General features: G+C 39.5%; 1 protein-coding gene across 2 annotated transcripts in view; it reads left to right on the top strand.

Moving 5' to 3' along the window:
• Positions 1–16485, top strand: part of TAFA5 (TAFA chemokine like family member 5) — an 881362-nt gene that overhangs the window by 125943 nt on the left and 738934 nt on the right. The window lies entirely within an intron of this gene.

The raw sequence follows: 16485 nt of genomic DNA, 5'->3' as shown, positions 1-16485 counted from the left end.
AACATAGGGACTTAGTCCCTGGAGAATCACGCTGCTGAGCAGCATGTATAGACATAGCTGCACCAGAGGTGGCAGCAGCAAGCAAACCCAAGGAGCTGGTCTGGGCAGAGCGCCTGGACCGATGAGTTTGCTGAGCAACCTCCTCTGTGGCTGGAAAGAAATGGGACACCGCTGGAAGTAAGGCTCGGGATTTTCGCTGTGCAGTGACAGGAATCTGACGCCTAACAATATGTTGGTTCTGTGTTACAGCTTTCAGGTTTCTCTGACCAACAAACAAACCTTTATCCCTAGTTGCATACTATGCTAACTAATGTGTTAATTAATTAGTTGTCAGGCAAATAGTCTTGTAATTAATAATGAAGCACAGCTTACCAGCAGTCATGAAATGTTATGATTAAGTGGGGGTAGGGGCACAGTTATTTTTTAATTACTGAAATGGGTTACTATAAGAGATAACCCTGAGTATTCTGATTAAAGATTCACTGCAGTTTCCCCTGTGACATTTTAAATGCATTAATTATTCCAAGTGCATCCCATATATTGGTATGAAGGTACTGTACCTTTTCATTTTCTCTTGTTATTTTCCATGAATTGCTATGTGTGCTTTGATCCGTGTGTCATAAATTGAGTACTGCTTATAAAGTGTGGAATCATGAATAGTCCCCAGAGAAATGACATTTGCTTAAACGTGTGAATTGGAAGGCATATAACTGTATATGACATTAAGTCAGTGTCATTAATTTGTATTACACTTCATTAGCTGCAAACATGGTTTAATTTTCACTGTATAAGACAAATGTATTCTATATTATTAGACCTGGAACCAAGATTCCTTTGTGATCAGTCTTTTAATGAGATTTGCTATACCAACAGATACTATTTTATCATGTTTTACACCTTTAGAATCTTAAAGAGAAACATAATACATTATAGGAAACCTTATGAAGTGAAATAAGAACAAAAGTAATCCTTTCTCAATTATATCTAATTACTAAATTATAACATTTCCTCACTCATTTAGTGATAAAAGACTTGGCCCTCTAAGAGAAGAAAAAGTTGACTCAAGTTGGACCCTCCTCTGTCTCACTATTTTGATACTTATGTGAGACTTCCTAATTCTGTGCTTGAGCTAGAAGATACCATTTTTGGTGGGAGTCTTGGAGAGTGCAGCATGTAAACGCACAAATGTTTTTTACGTCATATGATACTGTATAGGACAATATTTAGTGTGAAATACATTTCAGAACGCTGATTGAATTGAAATAAAAAGTTTGCTTGATTTGCATTTCATTGAAAATTGGGGTGCTTTGGTGAAAAAGTTCACCTTATAAGTGAATTGTTTCTTCTATGGTATTTATTGAGCTTATGCATCTCTGATTGGATTGATTCGCAGCAGTCATGTACAGCATCCATATCAGTGGTACCTGGCAGCTAGATGGAAGGCCAACAAAACTCTTACATTCCGACATCCCTGATGCTGCTTTTGAGTAGCCAGGATTACCACGCAGTGATCTGTGCATCAAATCGCAAAGATATTGTTGTGCCAGCCCTGACGAATCAAATGCCGCGTCGGGGATGCCAGAAGGTAAGAGATTTATGGTCCTTACATTTAACTGCCAGGTACCAGTGACCTCGATGTTGGGCCGGAGTCTAGAGAATCAATGCTCTAAACTCTAATCTCTTTGTTATTCCTAATATAATTCCATGCAAAATAGAAGCTGTAATACATTCATGTTCATGAGCGTTACTTTATACTGTATTAACTTTTTTACTCTCCATATGTTTTTTGTTGATTTCTAACCCTACCTTTCTACAGTGCTATGCAAATTAATTGGGACAAAGCATTTTTTTAAGTAAAGTCTTAAGTTTGTTACCAGTCAGTGATTCAAACCAGTTTTAACTGCTTTGAACAGGCACTCACACCTGTTCAAAGCAGTTAAAACTGGTTTGAATCACTGACTGGTAACCAACTTTCGATTTTACTTAAAAAATTGCTTTGTCCCAATTAATTTGCACAGCACTCTATATTGCCAGTTCTTGTTAATTCCACACAATTGTATATGGCGGGTTCATGTGGTTAGGTCTTCCTGTTATATTTCATTGTTTGTAAGCTCATAAGAGATAAATGTGATTTGATCTCTGAAAGTGGTTTGCTATAGAGTAGAGATTGCTTAATTGTACCAACTTTGATAATGCATGTTACATGATTAGTATTAAATAGTTTGGTAACTTTTTCTTTATTTTATCAAATACATTGGGGCCATGATTTGTGAAAGCTACTAATATATAAGCATCACAGATTGTAGCACTGCTCCTCACTTTTCTCGTAGTTCCACTTCCTAAGATAGTGCACAACACCACTGTTTTCAATTTGGCATTTAGTGGTGCAATATTTGACTAGACCTGTCTATTAGCCTCTTCCAATGGAAAAACGCTACACATAGGAAAGCTTTTTTTTAATTTGAGGAGGCTGATGGATAACTTCAGTCACATTCCCTCCATCATCCCCTAAGCATGTGACGCTTCCCATAATTCAGTTCAGATATATTCACCAAAGAGTGCAGAAAAGTATCAGAGAAGTGACAAGAAGTATTAGATAAGCAGGTCCAACTACTCAGTAGCTTTAAGTCTATATACAATGACATTGCACAGGTTTGAAGACTCAGCTGGTTTTGTTAAAATTTAGTGAAGGTTACTAATTTTCAACACAGGATACACAATATTTTATTATGTATTATTGATATCCATCTTTTGAATTTATTTGAAGGCATTAGACTCCAAAAACAATCTACAATAGGGAAATACTTAAGTTCCTGGGATTTATGACAAACTGAATGTATTATTATCACAGGATACAGGTCCAAACAGTGTGCAAAAAAAGTGCTATGTACCTTTGCCCAAATTGGATTTAGCAAAATCAGCTTCATCCAGGGCATGTCTAAATAATCAATTCTATTCCCATTTGTAGTTGATTTGTAGTAAACCCACAAGTCCACATATCGACATATATAGCATAAAAACATTAAAAACACCCATATAAAAATAACACTTTCTAGCTCTCAACAAATATGTGCCTTTCAAATGAAAAAATAAAACCAATAAAAAGTTACTCACATCCGTTCACAATATTGAAACATTAACATTGCGACAAAAAGACTTCTTTAACTAACTTAATAGCCTTTTCAAACTACCCAAAAGGGAAAACTAATTTATGAAACACTCCATAAAACACATGCTCAAGAAGATCCAATCAACACTCAAGCTGGCATTTCCAGACATTAAAAACAATCAAATAGGAAAAAACAATTGATGGTAAAAAGCTTTCCCAGCCTCTTTCATGAGACCCAATCACAATTTCAAACAATTGTTTAGAGCAAAGGCTTAAGGTGCATTTACACTGAAAGATAATCATGTAAGAGCATTGTTAAAAATACTCGTTTCATGGTTAGCTTCCTGTGTAAACAGTCTGCCGATCACCTGATGAGTGAGAAAAATGCACTTTCATTGGGTGAAATGATCTTTTGTTGCTAGCTTTGCGTTGTTCTTAGCTTTGCATTGTCCTGTGTAAACAGGACACATTGATGAAACTATGGCAGTCTTTGTGCACTTGTCAATCTAGCATAGATGCCTGATGACAGTAAGTCAGAATGCGCAAATGTGGCACCCCTGCGAGTCCAGTAGCCACAGAGGTACTGCACCTCACCCAGAGGTGTGTTATCTCATGACCAGGTAAGATGGGGACACCTGACCACACTCTACACCTGCATCCCACACACACTTTGAACAGCCGAACACCCTCTATGGCCCCTGCTTGGTTCATAAAGAGTGTTGGGAGGTGGGCGGAACTTAGAAAAAGAGCGGGAGATTTGTAGTCAGTTGATGAGTTCCCTCAGAGGGAGGGGAAGTGACAGGATGTGTTTGGAGCAGCTCCTGTCAGGAGGAGCTGCTGGGCGGATTGGCTTTGAAGGAAAGCTCCCTGAAGGAAAGAGTGGTTCTTTTAGAGGCACAGGTGGAGAGTGCTCACCATGGGGCTCGTCCCATGCTGACAACCATCAGGTGGGGGAAGAATCCAGGTCGCAGAAGGGTCTCAGCCCCTAACCTAGTGGAGAGTATATCGTGACTTAACTAGCAAGCTGACAGCTGTGGCTACTTTATGGGCCACAGCGAATTACCACAGTTATCTTTGCCAGAAAGGCAGCCACATAGGATCAAAGAAACGCCTGAGTAACGTTATCTGACAGGATCCGTGGCAGCTGGCCTAGGACACTGACTGTGAGATGCTGAAAGGAAGGAAATTAGCAGGCAGCAATATGGAGATGGCCAGGGAAGGTACAAACTGACAGGGAGTGCTGGGAGGGTGTACTTTATTTTGCCTGGGAGTTGACTGGACCCCCTTGCCTGGAGGACAAATCACTAAAGCGGGCATCTGTATCATGAACAGAACTGTGAGTAAAGTCTTGGAAGTGCATTCAACTGCGTCATCTGTTTCCTTCCTGTGTCATCAACCCAGCACTGCTTCAGTTTTCACTCCCCACTATATTACCACCTCAAAACCTACTCTCAATGGCCCTGGGACTGCTGCTCTGCCTGTGGAGAGCCATTTTCACCTCATCTGCATCATACCAATGGTCCCAGGGGAACGGCATTGCAGCACTGGTCGCCTCTGACCAGAATACCACAGGTGGCGTCACGAATCATATATAAACTTTATTCTCATTTAATTACACACCAAATTACATGACTGCCTGGGGCCACAGACCGGGTCACTGCCACTGTGACATTTCCCATTGAAGTTAACGGGCCCGGTATCGAGTATCCCAAGGACCCTGGGGCGCATCACAAGGATAAGTGGAGGGCAAGAGGCATCTGTGCCAGTGTTTTGAACAGGAGATTGGGAAAAACCTAGCACAGGAGTAGAGGCAGTGGTGTCACCCAATGACACCAATTGTGGACCTAGGCTTTTGGTAAACCGAGTCAGGTGATTAGATGACATGTGCATGATCATGTTGGTGGTGGTAAGGTTCTTTAAAAAAATTTAAAGTTTTTGTACACTTTTATTGCTTTTATTGATCACAGAAGTGTTCACAGAGCATGTAGCACTGTACGTCTGAGAAATGGAAGCCTATAACATTTTTAAAAGCTTTTTAGCAGTTTTAGAGATCACAGAAATGTTCAAAGATCACGTAACACTGTATATCTGAGAACCTACAACATTTTTTAAAAGATTTTGTTCACTTTTAGAGATCACAGAAGTGTTCACAAACCATGTAACACTGTATGTCTGAGAAATGGAAGCCTGCAAAATTTTTAAAAAGCTTTTTGGCAGTTTTGAAGATCACAGAAATGTACTCCACACTACAGAATAGTGTGAGACTGAGATATATAATCCAGGAAAATGTTTCAATTTTTAGGTGTGTTAAATGGCACAAAAAAGGACCTCAAAGCACATATTACTTGATGGATAAAATATATGTTACTTTTTCCACCCCCACAAAAACCTGCAGCTATATATTTGCCAACAGACTGCACAGGCCTAAACCCTGTCAAAAGACTGGATTCTGTCTCTCACTGCTCCTGTGAATCTCTCTCCCTTCCTAGGCTAAAGTGCCTGTCACACTAAGCCATATCTCTAGCAATATCGCTATAACTTGTGATGTTATAGCGATATTGCTAGCGATATCGCTGTGTGTGATACCTACGACCCGCTCCCCCACTGCTTATCGCTGATCGTGCGAGAACGTCCTTGACCGTTTCTCATCGTCAGCTTCCTGCGGTGCTTCCTGTGGAGAGATGAGCGACGAGCGTGGAGCCGGGCGGGCAGACGCAGGATCGCCTTGTGTGACAGGTAAGTAGCGACCCCGGACCCCTGCGATGTCACTGGTGAGATCTGCCTGTGTGGCAACCCACTAGCGACCACTTACCGATGCACCAGTGATCCTGACAGCGTCATATTGCTGGTCGGGATCGCTGGTGCATCGAGTGACAGTACCTTAAAAGCAGATTGTGCTGCAAAAGATTAGGCCTTGAAAAGGCTGTTATTATGAGGGCTCAGCTTCAGAACCAGTATAAACACTACAGGCCACTGATTTGATATATTGTACACACAGGGCAGGCCTAGACAAGCACTCTCTCCCTCCAATATGAAGTGTCAGAACGCTGTGCAATTGCGCCAGTGTACTGAGCCGGGTGGCACCAGTCCTTTTATAGTCCCTGATTATGTCAGGCTGCCAGTCAATCACAGTAATGCCGCAACCAAGATGGCTACAGCATTACACTTAAAAGTAATCCCTGCATGCTTATTGGTTGTGTAACAGGCATCTAATATGCGGGTGGGGATTTGAGTTTTACATCGAGCATTGCTCATTACTCTCTAAGCAATGAGCACATCCGAGCACCATGACACTTGAGTCATAACCAAGTATCACTGTGCAAGTTCGCTCCTCCCTAGTTTTGCCTGTTCTTTGATATTTGTGATTGTAGGCAGAGTTTGGGGTTTCCAGATGCTTTTTAAAAATCACTGCAACTTTAATGAAATGTACTCTAGTCCACCCTACCTTTAGAGTGATTTTAAATAGCCTGTTTTTTCTTTTGTTCAAATTTTGCATATATTTTATGCAGAACCTGCAAATTTTTGTGCTGCAAAGTCACAGAAGTGGTTGAAGACAAAAATTAATTGAATTTTTTTTTCACAATTCATAAACCACCTGCTCTATTTTGAAAAATTGGCTGAAAACATCAACAAATGTCATAAGGCAGAAAAGGTATGTGACAAAAGAAATGCAAATTATACATTTCCTTTGTGTCTCTAAACCTAGATTTATATTATAAATGTATTCTCGAATCCAAATTTTTAGTTAACACATTGTGCCACTTCACAGCGTGCCTCTTCACAAAGGGTCTCGGAGAGCCTATCATACTTCTATATTAATTAGTGCCAAAAATGAAACATAATAAATGATCAAATAGTCATTGGAATAATTTTTTTCATTAAAATTATTCAAATATCTTAACAGGCCACCAAACTTTCTTGGAGGCCGTTCACCACATTTTTGTGCTTTAGATATAGCAAAAAAGAAAAGTAACCAGCTCACCGGTTTGCTATGGGTGCACGGAGCTCCGCCAGGATGAGCGTATACAACATGGAGAAAAGACAAAAAGCGCTCCAGCTCCCATAAAATTGTTGAACTTTATTCTTTCATTAAAAGCATTTAACAGATGGCATGCTCATTTAAAGCAGCTCAGGGCTGAGCGACGCCTTTCGATCGGTAAGATCTTTGTGCGACAAAGATCTTACCGATCAAAGTGCGTCGCTTGGCCCTGAGCTGCTTTAAATGAGCATGCCATCTGTTAAATGCTTTTAATGAAAGAATAAAGTTCAACAATTTTATGGGAGCTGGAGCGCTTTTTGTCTTTTCTTTAGATATAGCATTTTTCAACAATCTCAACCTATGGCTGAATACAAGGTTCCCAACTTGACTATTTATTTTTTCTTTACAGCTTATCAAAGAATCACGGACAGACAATATTTTTTATAGACACATTGGAAAATCATAAGTCGTTAAGATAATCAGGGATACATGTCTGCAGCCTATAATTGTGATATGAGGACATTACCTGCATTCACTGCAAACTGTAAAATTATGATAATTAGGATCGTTTCTTCAGTGTAAAAAAAATCATGGACTTAATTTTTTACAGACAGGGAAAAAAATTCCCTGTTTTTACAGGCTATCTTGGACTTTCTAGATGGTTGGCAACCCCGTCGAGATGTGGGTTGGGAAAAGGAGGTGACTTAAATTGCCATTTTGTAGCCATAAAGTGCTACAAAGGAAGACAACTAATAAACTTAGACTAGACAGTCTAAAGATGTATCAAACCCATTACCCAGAATAAACCACTTTTATATATTCGGTGTATTTTTAGACTGTCTAGTTTCGTTTGCGCTGTCTAAAAGTTAGGCAGCTTTTGAAACTCTGTTCCAATGTTTATTGCTGCTTCTCACTTAATAATTATTCTCATCTGATTTAGTTCCTTTTATAATGATGTAGTGAAAACTAGTACTTATTAGATCAACTTTAGAAATCTATCCAAGAACATAGACAGAAATTTGCTGGCAGGACTTTAAGCGAGATAAAAATATAAGGATCTTTTTTAATGTTGTTAAATATTTTCTCAGTTTGTTTTTGCGTAAACTGAAAGCAAAGTTATGAAATTAAAATCATACAAAATGTATCTGGATTAACCATAAACCAATGTGAGTTTTGCAGTTTTAATAGATGAAGATGTTCTAACAGACATTTCCCTGGATTCTTCGGTACAATATGGTAATCTTCAATACCCCCTGACTCCCATTATCCCAAGCACTGCCTTATGACCTCAGGATAATTGGGGAATGCAGTAGTCGGAAACTCTTTAACCACTTGACTGATTTTTTTTTTACATTTTTATTAATAGAATTGGATAATTTACCTAGACAGTCTCATGTATAAAGAAACCCTCAGAGAAATACTGATACGAGTTTTGCTTGTGTCCGGCTCGAGCTAAGCACACAACACAGGGACTATATATTACTGAATCCTTGCAAAATGCACCATCTCCTCAATCCCTGGGGCAATTTTTGAGCATCTGTATTATTTTGGTACGTAATTTGTACATGTTTTAGGACAATTAAACACAGAGGTATACCATGCCCACTTAGTATATGAGAATGTGCAGATGTATCTGGGGCAAATTACTGTAAAACGAATATATATTAGTATTCAGTATATGGTAGCTCAACACCATCTCTAAATACAGTAAATTGTTTATTGCAATTCCTGGAGAATCTCTTTAAAAGGAATATTTCACCAAATTTTACAATACAAACGGTATGCAATATTAAATAGATCAATTAGACCTGCTGAGACTGTTGTACTTTCTTGGAAAAGCTATGTTATTAACAGTAACCTCTCAGGTCCCCTGTCTGTCCCCAACCACTACAATAGATGAATACATGCAGATTTCTTTATTTTAATAGGATATTTAACCTCTTCATGACATCTGATGTTGAGTTACGTCATATGTCATGGCAGTAATTTTTGCGGCTTCCGAGCCCGCATCTTGGATGAATTACTCAGTCGACATCTACCTCTAACACAGAGGTGGAGCGGAGCTCTACCCAAGGCTTTTAACTTGTTTAACGCCACTGTCAATCTTTCACAGAGGCATTTAACATGTGCAGGCAGGGTGGTGCATGACATACAGTTGTGGCCAAAAGTATTGACACCCCTGCAATTCTGTCAGATAATACTCAGTTTCTTCCTGAAAATGATTGCAAACACAAATTCTTTAGTATTATTATCTTCATTTAATTTGTCTTAAATGAAAAAACACAAAAAGAATTGTACTAAAGCCAAATTGGATATAATTCCACACCAAACATCAAAAAGAGGGTGGACAAAAGTATTGGCACTGTTTGAAAAATCATGTGATGCTTCTCTAATTTGTGTAATTAACAGCACCTGTAACTTACCTGTGGCACCTAACAGGTGTTGGCAATAACTAAATCACACTTGCAGCCAGTTGACATGGATTAAAATTGACTCAACCTCTGTCCTGTGTTCTTGTGTGTACCACATTGAGCATGGAGAAAAGAAAGAAGACCAAAGAACTGTCTGAGGACTTGAGAAACCAAATTGTGAGGAAGCATGAGCAATCTCAAGGCTACAAGTCCATCTCCAAAGACCTGAATGTTCCTGTGTCTACCGTGCGCAGTTTCATCAAGAAGTTTAAAGCCCATGGCACTCTGGCTAACCTCCCTAGATGTGGACGGAAAAGAAAAATTGACAAGAGATTTCAACACAAGATTGTGCGGATGTTGGATAAAGAACCTCGACTAACATCCAAACAAGTTCAAGCTGCCCTGCAGTCCTAGGGTACATAAGTGTCAACCCGTACTATCTGTCGGCGTCTGAATGAAAAGGGACTGCATGGTCGGAGAACCAGGAAGACCCCACTTCTTACCTCGAGACATAAAAAAGCCAGGCTGGAGTTTGCCAAAACTTACCTGAAAAAGCCTAAAACGTTTTGGAAAAATGTTCTCTGGTCAGATGAGACAAAAGTAGAGCTTTTTGGGCAAAGGTATCAACATAGAGTTTACAGGAGAAAAAAAGAGGCATTCAAAGAAAAGAACACGGCCCCTACAGTCAAACATGGCGGAGGTTCCCTGATGTTTTGGGGTTGCTTTGCTGCCTCTGGCACTGGACTGCTTGACCGTGTGCATGGCATTATGAAGTCTGAAGACTACCAACAAGTTTTGCAGCATAATGTAGGGCCCAGTGTGAGAAAGCTGGGTCTCCCTCAGAGGTCATGGGTCTTCCAGCAGGACAATGACCCAAAACACACTTCAAAAAGCACTAGAAAATGGTTTGAGAGAAAGCACTGGAGACTTCTAAGGTGGCCAGCAATGAGTCCAGACCTGAATCCCATAGAACACCTGTGGAGAGATCTAAAAATGGCAGTTTGGAGAAGGCACCCTTCAAATATCAGGGACCTGGAGCAGTTTGCCAAAGAAGAATTGTCTAAAATTCCAGCAGAGCATTGTAAGAAACTCATTGATGGTTACCGGAAGCGGTTGGTCGCAGTTATTTGGGCTAAAGGTTGTGCAACCAAATATTAGGCAGAGGGTGCCAATACTTTTGTCTGGCCCATTTTTGGAGTTTTGTGTGAAATGATCAATGTTTTGCTTTTTGCTTCATTCTCTTTTGTGTTTTTTCATTTAACACAAATTAAATGAAGATAATAATACCAAAGAATTTGTGTTTGCAATCATTTTGAGGAAGAAACTGAGTATTATCTGACAGAATTGCAGGGGTGTTAATACTTTTGGCCACAACTGTAATCATGGGGTGCCGGTTGGTTGAAATGATAGCCAGGGGTCTACTGTAAACCTCTGTGCATGTCATGACAATTCTCCTGCAAAAGCCAGCATTTAGCTGGCATTCATTGGAGATTGTAATTTTCACTGAACATAGAAGTGCTGATGCATTGCTATATATAATGCAAGCAATCATATGATCACAGCATCAATTTGGACAGAAAACTAAAAAAGTTATGGTTCTTGGAAGAAGAGAAGGAAAAAGCAAAAGCAAAAAAATAAAAATTTGCTGCGGCATGAAAGGGTTAATTTGTGTTGTGAAGAATGACCTTTGAATCCATCGTCTCAAATACTAATATGTCAGGACTAGAACAGCAGGAGGCCTCAAACATTAACTCTTAGGGCCCCGTCACACATAGCGACGCACCAGCGATCCCGACAACGATATGACCTTGTCAGGATCGCTGGTGTGTCGCTACATGATCGCTGGTGAGCTGCCAAACAGGCAGCTTCACCAGCGATCAGCACCAGCGACACACGGGTAACAAGCGACGCATGTCGCATAGTTACCAACTGTGTTCCTTAGTTACCAGCATGCTGGTGCATGGAGCTGGTAACCAAGGTTCACATCGGGTTTCTAAGCTGCGCGCGGCACTTAGAAACCCGATGTGTACCTTGGTTCCCAGCTCTCTGCACCAGCGTGCTGGTAACTAAGGTACACAGTGGGTTTCGAAGCGCTGTGTGCCGCTTAGAAACCCGATGTTTACCTTAGTTACCAACGGCAGCTCGCTGATCACTGGTCTCCTGCCTGTCACAAGCAGCGATGCGTGCTGGCCAGCTGGAGACCAGCGATCAAAAAAATGTACTGGCCATTCCAGGATGATCAGCGATACCCGGCAGGGGGGCTGGTCGCTGGTAAGTGTCACACACAGCAATCTCGCTGGTGAGATCGCTGTTGCATCACAAAACTTGTGACTCAGCAGTGATCTCGCTAGCGAGATCGCTATGTGTGATGGGGGATTTAGTTAAGGGAATCACATAATCAAAAGAAATTTACCAAATATTAACTAAGTGCTGTAAAGTTATAAAACTGCACCTTATAAGGGCTCAGTCACACTGCCGTGTAACATGGCCGCGTGCTATCCGATGCTTTTGGCCACACTCACACTTGTGCATAAATCGGACGATTGCAATCTGAAAACAAATCAGATTGCCCTCGGACCAATTGATATTCATTGAGGCTGTGCAAATCTGCATATTTGTTCTTAGCTATATTCAACATGAGAAAAAAAATTGCAGCGCATTGTGATTTCACTCCCAAATCAGACATCGCCAGAAAAAATCAAATGTTATCCAAACCATCAGTACGGCACCAAATTTTTACGGATACATTAAAATTGTGTAGCATAAGAAACTGTAAATGTTTGTGTAAAATAATAATAGCTGCTGAGTAAAAAATCTGATTGCGTGCAGACAGCACATGGATGACAGAGTGAGAGAAAAATCGTACCACTCTCCTGGATGAGAATGGGACCAATTATTTATACACTAGTGTGAGCAAGTCCTTAGCGGATGGTCACACTATCCGTATTTGGTCAGTTTTTACCTCAATACTTGTAAGTAGAGATGAGCTAATATTTGAATAAGAATATTGTTTTTGCAATATTCATCGAACACATCCGAATGTCATTAGAGTCAATGGGAGTAGACATTACCGAATATGTTCAGAACCGATCATAAAACATACATTCGGCATGAATATTGTTCGAATATGGCATGAATGTGTCAAAATCAGATTTGGGGACAAAATCCAAACAAATTCCCTTATCTCTACTTGTAAGCCCAAACCAGGAGGGGGTGATAAATCCAGAAGTGGTGACGTGTCTCCATTATACTTTTCCTCTGATTGTTCCTCTCCTGGTTTTGGCTTGCACATACTGAGGTAAAAAAATCTCACCAAATACTCAACATGTGACCAAAGCATTATAATCATGTTAATATCAAACTGTCAGAAAAGTATTATATAGCCACTCAGACATGGATTTTCAAAGTAAGTGCTACAGTCTCATCCAGACTCGGAGATCTATTAAATCATTTATCCTACTTATATTATGAAATATGGTGAGAGTTAACCCTACAGACCATTCTCAGATTTCATTTTGAGACCTGATTGGTATGACACCTTTCACTTTTAATGATAACTTATTATTGGCTTATTACTCAATTAGGCCCTAATGGTCTCTAATGTAGGTAACATATTATTAAGAAATGATCACATATATAACCTTACTTAAGTTCTAGGAAGAAAAGGCAACCATCTCACCCTGTAATCAACATCTGTGCCAATTACATATAATGAATTGATACCAATAATTAGAATGATACGGCTTATCTTAGGATAAACTGACACATAGACATTAGATATAATTACATAGAAATAAGCAGAGCAAGTCGATATAAGAACACCGACATTCAAATGATACGAAACATAATGGTGTACCATATAAAGGATGAAACTGCTTTTCATTGTCAAATCTATATCTTTTGATAAGTGGACGTAATTGACACATTTGTACAACATCACTCTCCACTTTCTTAATTGGAAACCTTAAGGTTACATTCAGGTCATTGTAGTCGTTTTGCAGCAACCATTGTCTTTGTATATTAAGGGAATCTGTCACTCTTTTGCGCTTTTTGAGTTAATAATATGGGCATACAGGTTGTATACAGGTGAAATTAGTCCTATCTGTATGATTCCTGGATATGGCCTTGTTCTGTAAAAATCATCTTTTATAGCTTCAATCTACCAGGCTATGGGGCATAGGCTGCCCAGAAGATAAGACTGCCTCCGGTCTTCATTATACAGCTTTTCTCCTCCCTCTCTCTTCAGAATCCCATTGACATCATGCGCACAGCTGGAAATCCTGCGCCTGCACATTCTGCCTGCCATCACTCCTCTGCTCTTCCTTTCTGTGGACATTGTATTCAATTTTCACGTGCACAGGCTCCGGAGAGTGCTATAATTTCCAGTCTCAGTGTTCCTCGGGACACAGTGAAGGTGAATTCCCCACACTACATAAGAGCGACAGCAGACAGAAAGGGCAGGTGCGGGCTTTCTGTGAGAAAGTTATTAAAAAAACAAAATATGTCAAAAATGTAATCTAGGTTTATATTAAAAATTAGCTAAAATGATGCTGCTTTTGGTAAACGGGGTCATCGTGTTAGCCTACTCCATTTGTCACTCATCAGTTTATTTTCAATCACGCATCATTCACCTACTTTGTCATTTCCACATGGATAATGATCTGCTACAGTTATTCAGCGGGTGTAGCGCAAACTACGTAACAATCAAGATTTACTGTATAGGCTGGATAATTACATCAAATACTGTAGGTGGAAATAGAGGAAACTGGTATTTTTGATTTTTCAAAATTGTGAAAAAACATTTGTTTCAAAAGTTTACAGATAAACTTATATACAGTATAAGGCATGGTTGGACTTTCTGACATCTGATTAACTAGTCCTCTATTGATAATCTCCTGCTGATAAAACAATGATTCCACCTAAGCCTTGTGAATTTGCCTGATTTTAATTTCTGGAAATGCACTCAATAATAACATTCACTCTTATAATTAAACACTTTCAAGATGAAATCTGCATTTCCATAATTTAGAGTTTCAAGATGATCTCTATATAATGTTTCACCCATTCCCACATTACAAGGTAAATTAACGTCCGGGGCAGAGGTCTATGTATGTGCAGGGGATTAGGACATCAGCTCTCCCCACACATGTTGCATACCAGCTATATTACATGGCAGGCACAGGTATCTAACAGCTGTAATTAGAGTTGTTATCCATTTGGATAATAGTGTCAATCTATAACAGCGGTATTTAAATGGAACATGTGTCAGTGCTCGTACACATTCAGTATCCTTGGCTCCCCGTTACATGATTGGAGGAGACTGATGGGATACCATGGCTGCCATCTTGATACTCCTATGATGTTCAGCTATAGAAGACCAAGATTTTCAATATACTCTGCAATACTGTGATATTCCACTATATAGTAAAAATGAATAAATGATGACAGATTTAAGTCCTTAAAGGGACTAAACAATAATTTAAAAAATAAAAATGCTTTTAAAGCGAACCTGTCAGCATAATTTTGCTAAGTAAACTATAGGCATTGTCATGTTGCCACTGTTAAACTGATTAAAATGATACCTGGGGTGAAGAAATCTGTCTTGTGGTTCTTGTGTAATCAGTGTTAGATGTTTTCAGCTACTGAAATGCCCGTGCTCTGGGGCAGGAATATAGACAGAGTCTTATATTCCTGCTCTAAGCCAGAGAAACCAAGGAAAGACCTGCCCACAGGTCACCCCGAAGCACAAACATGTTCATCGTAGAGACAGACTGGTCATTTTTATCTTACAATGAAAGCTGTAAAAACAAAAAAATGGCAATTTTTCATTTTTTTCACTGTTTCATTCCAGTGAGTTTTTTCCCCATTTTTCAGCACATAAAATAAATGATGCTTTTCAAAACTTAAGCTTATCCCTGGAAAAAAAGAAAACAAGCCCTCTTGCATGTATGTCGATGGAAGAATGAAAAAAGTTATAACTCTTGGAAGAGGGAAAGAAAAAAAGAAATATAAAAACCCTGAAAATTCCAAGGTTAATCTTGCTTTTGTGCAGTATTCTTACCTACAACAATTTCATTAAGGGCTCGCTGACACTAGTGCATAAATCGGACGAGTGCAGTGCGAGAAAAGATCAGACTGCGCTCAGACTAATGTTACTCAGTGATGCAGTGCATATCTGCGTATTTGTTCTCTGTATTCAGCATGAGAAAAAATACAGCACGCTGTAATAATAATAATCATCTTTATTTTTATATAGCCCTAACATATTCCGCAGCGCTTTACAGTATGCACACATTATCATCACTGACCCCGATGGGGCTCACAATCTAAATTCCCTACACTGTGATTTCAGTCTGGAATCAGATGGGTGTGAGAAAAAAATCGTCTGCCATATGTATCATCTATGCGGCAACCGATTTTTATGGATACATTACAATTCTGAAACATAGGAAGCTGTAAATGTTCGTGTAAAAGATTAATAATTGGATTCCATATGGATGATAAGTGAGAAAAATTTGTCCCTATCTCCTGAATGAGAATGGGACAGTGTTTTATACGCTAGTGTGAGCGAACCCTAAAAGGCATTATCTATTGCCTGCTTTAATTTCTGAGTGCCAAATATCCTAATTAGTTGACAGATTGATTTCATTTCCAGAGTCACTGTGGGTTAACCCCGCTGAATGCTTCATTCTGATTTGGTAAGAAAGGAAATATTTAAACAGTGCAGCAAGACTGCGAATTTCGAGCAGCGATCCATCTGCACTAATGTTTTTGCACAGCACAGCTTGATAGTTTTATTACATATGTAGTCCCATTTAAAATAAGTAACCTCGTGCCGCAGAACTTACTATTTCTATTTGCCATGGGGCAGGCTGAGATTGAAATGTAATTTGCAGAAAAATGATGCATTCTTGCCCTTTGATTGAACGGTTTATATTGTTTCTAAAACACATCAATGAAATTGTGCTTTCTTACAGGTAGAGATA

The sequence above is a fragment of the Dendrobates tinctorius genome, unplaced genomic scaffold (assembly GCF_039654945.1).
Source record: "Dendrobates tinctorius isolate UK_male_01 unplaced genomic scaffold, ASM3965494v1 ptg000035l, whole genome shotgun sequence".
NCBI lineage: Eukaryota > Metazoa > Chordata > Amphibia > Anura > Dendrobatidae > Dendrobates > Dendrobates tinctorius.
The sequence above is the reverse complement of the archived record's forward strand: the minus strand, read 5'-3'. Positions and strand labels throughout refer to the sequence as shown.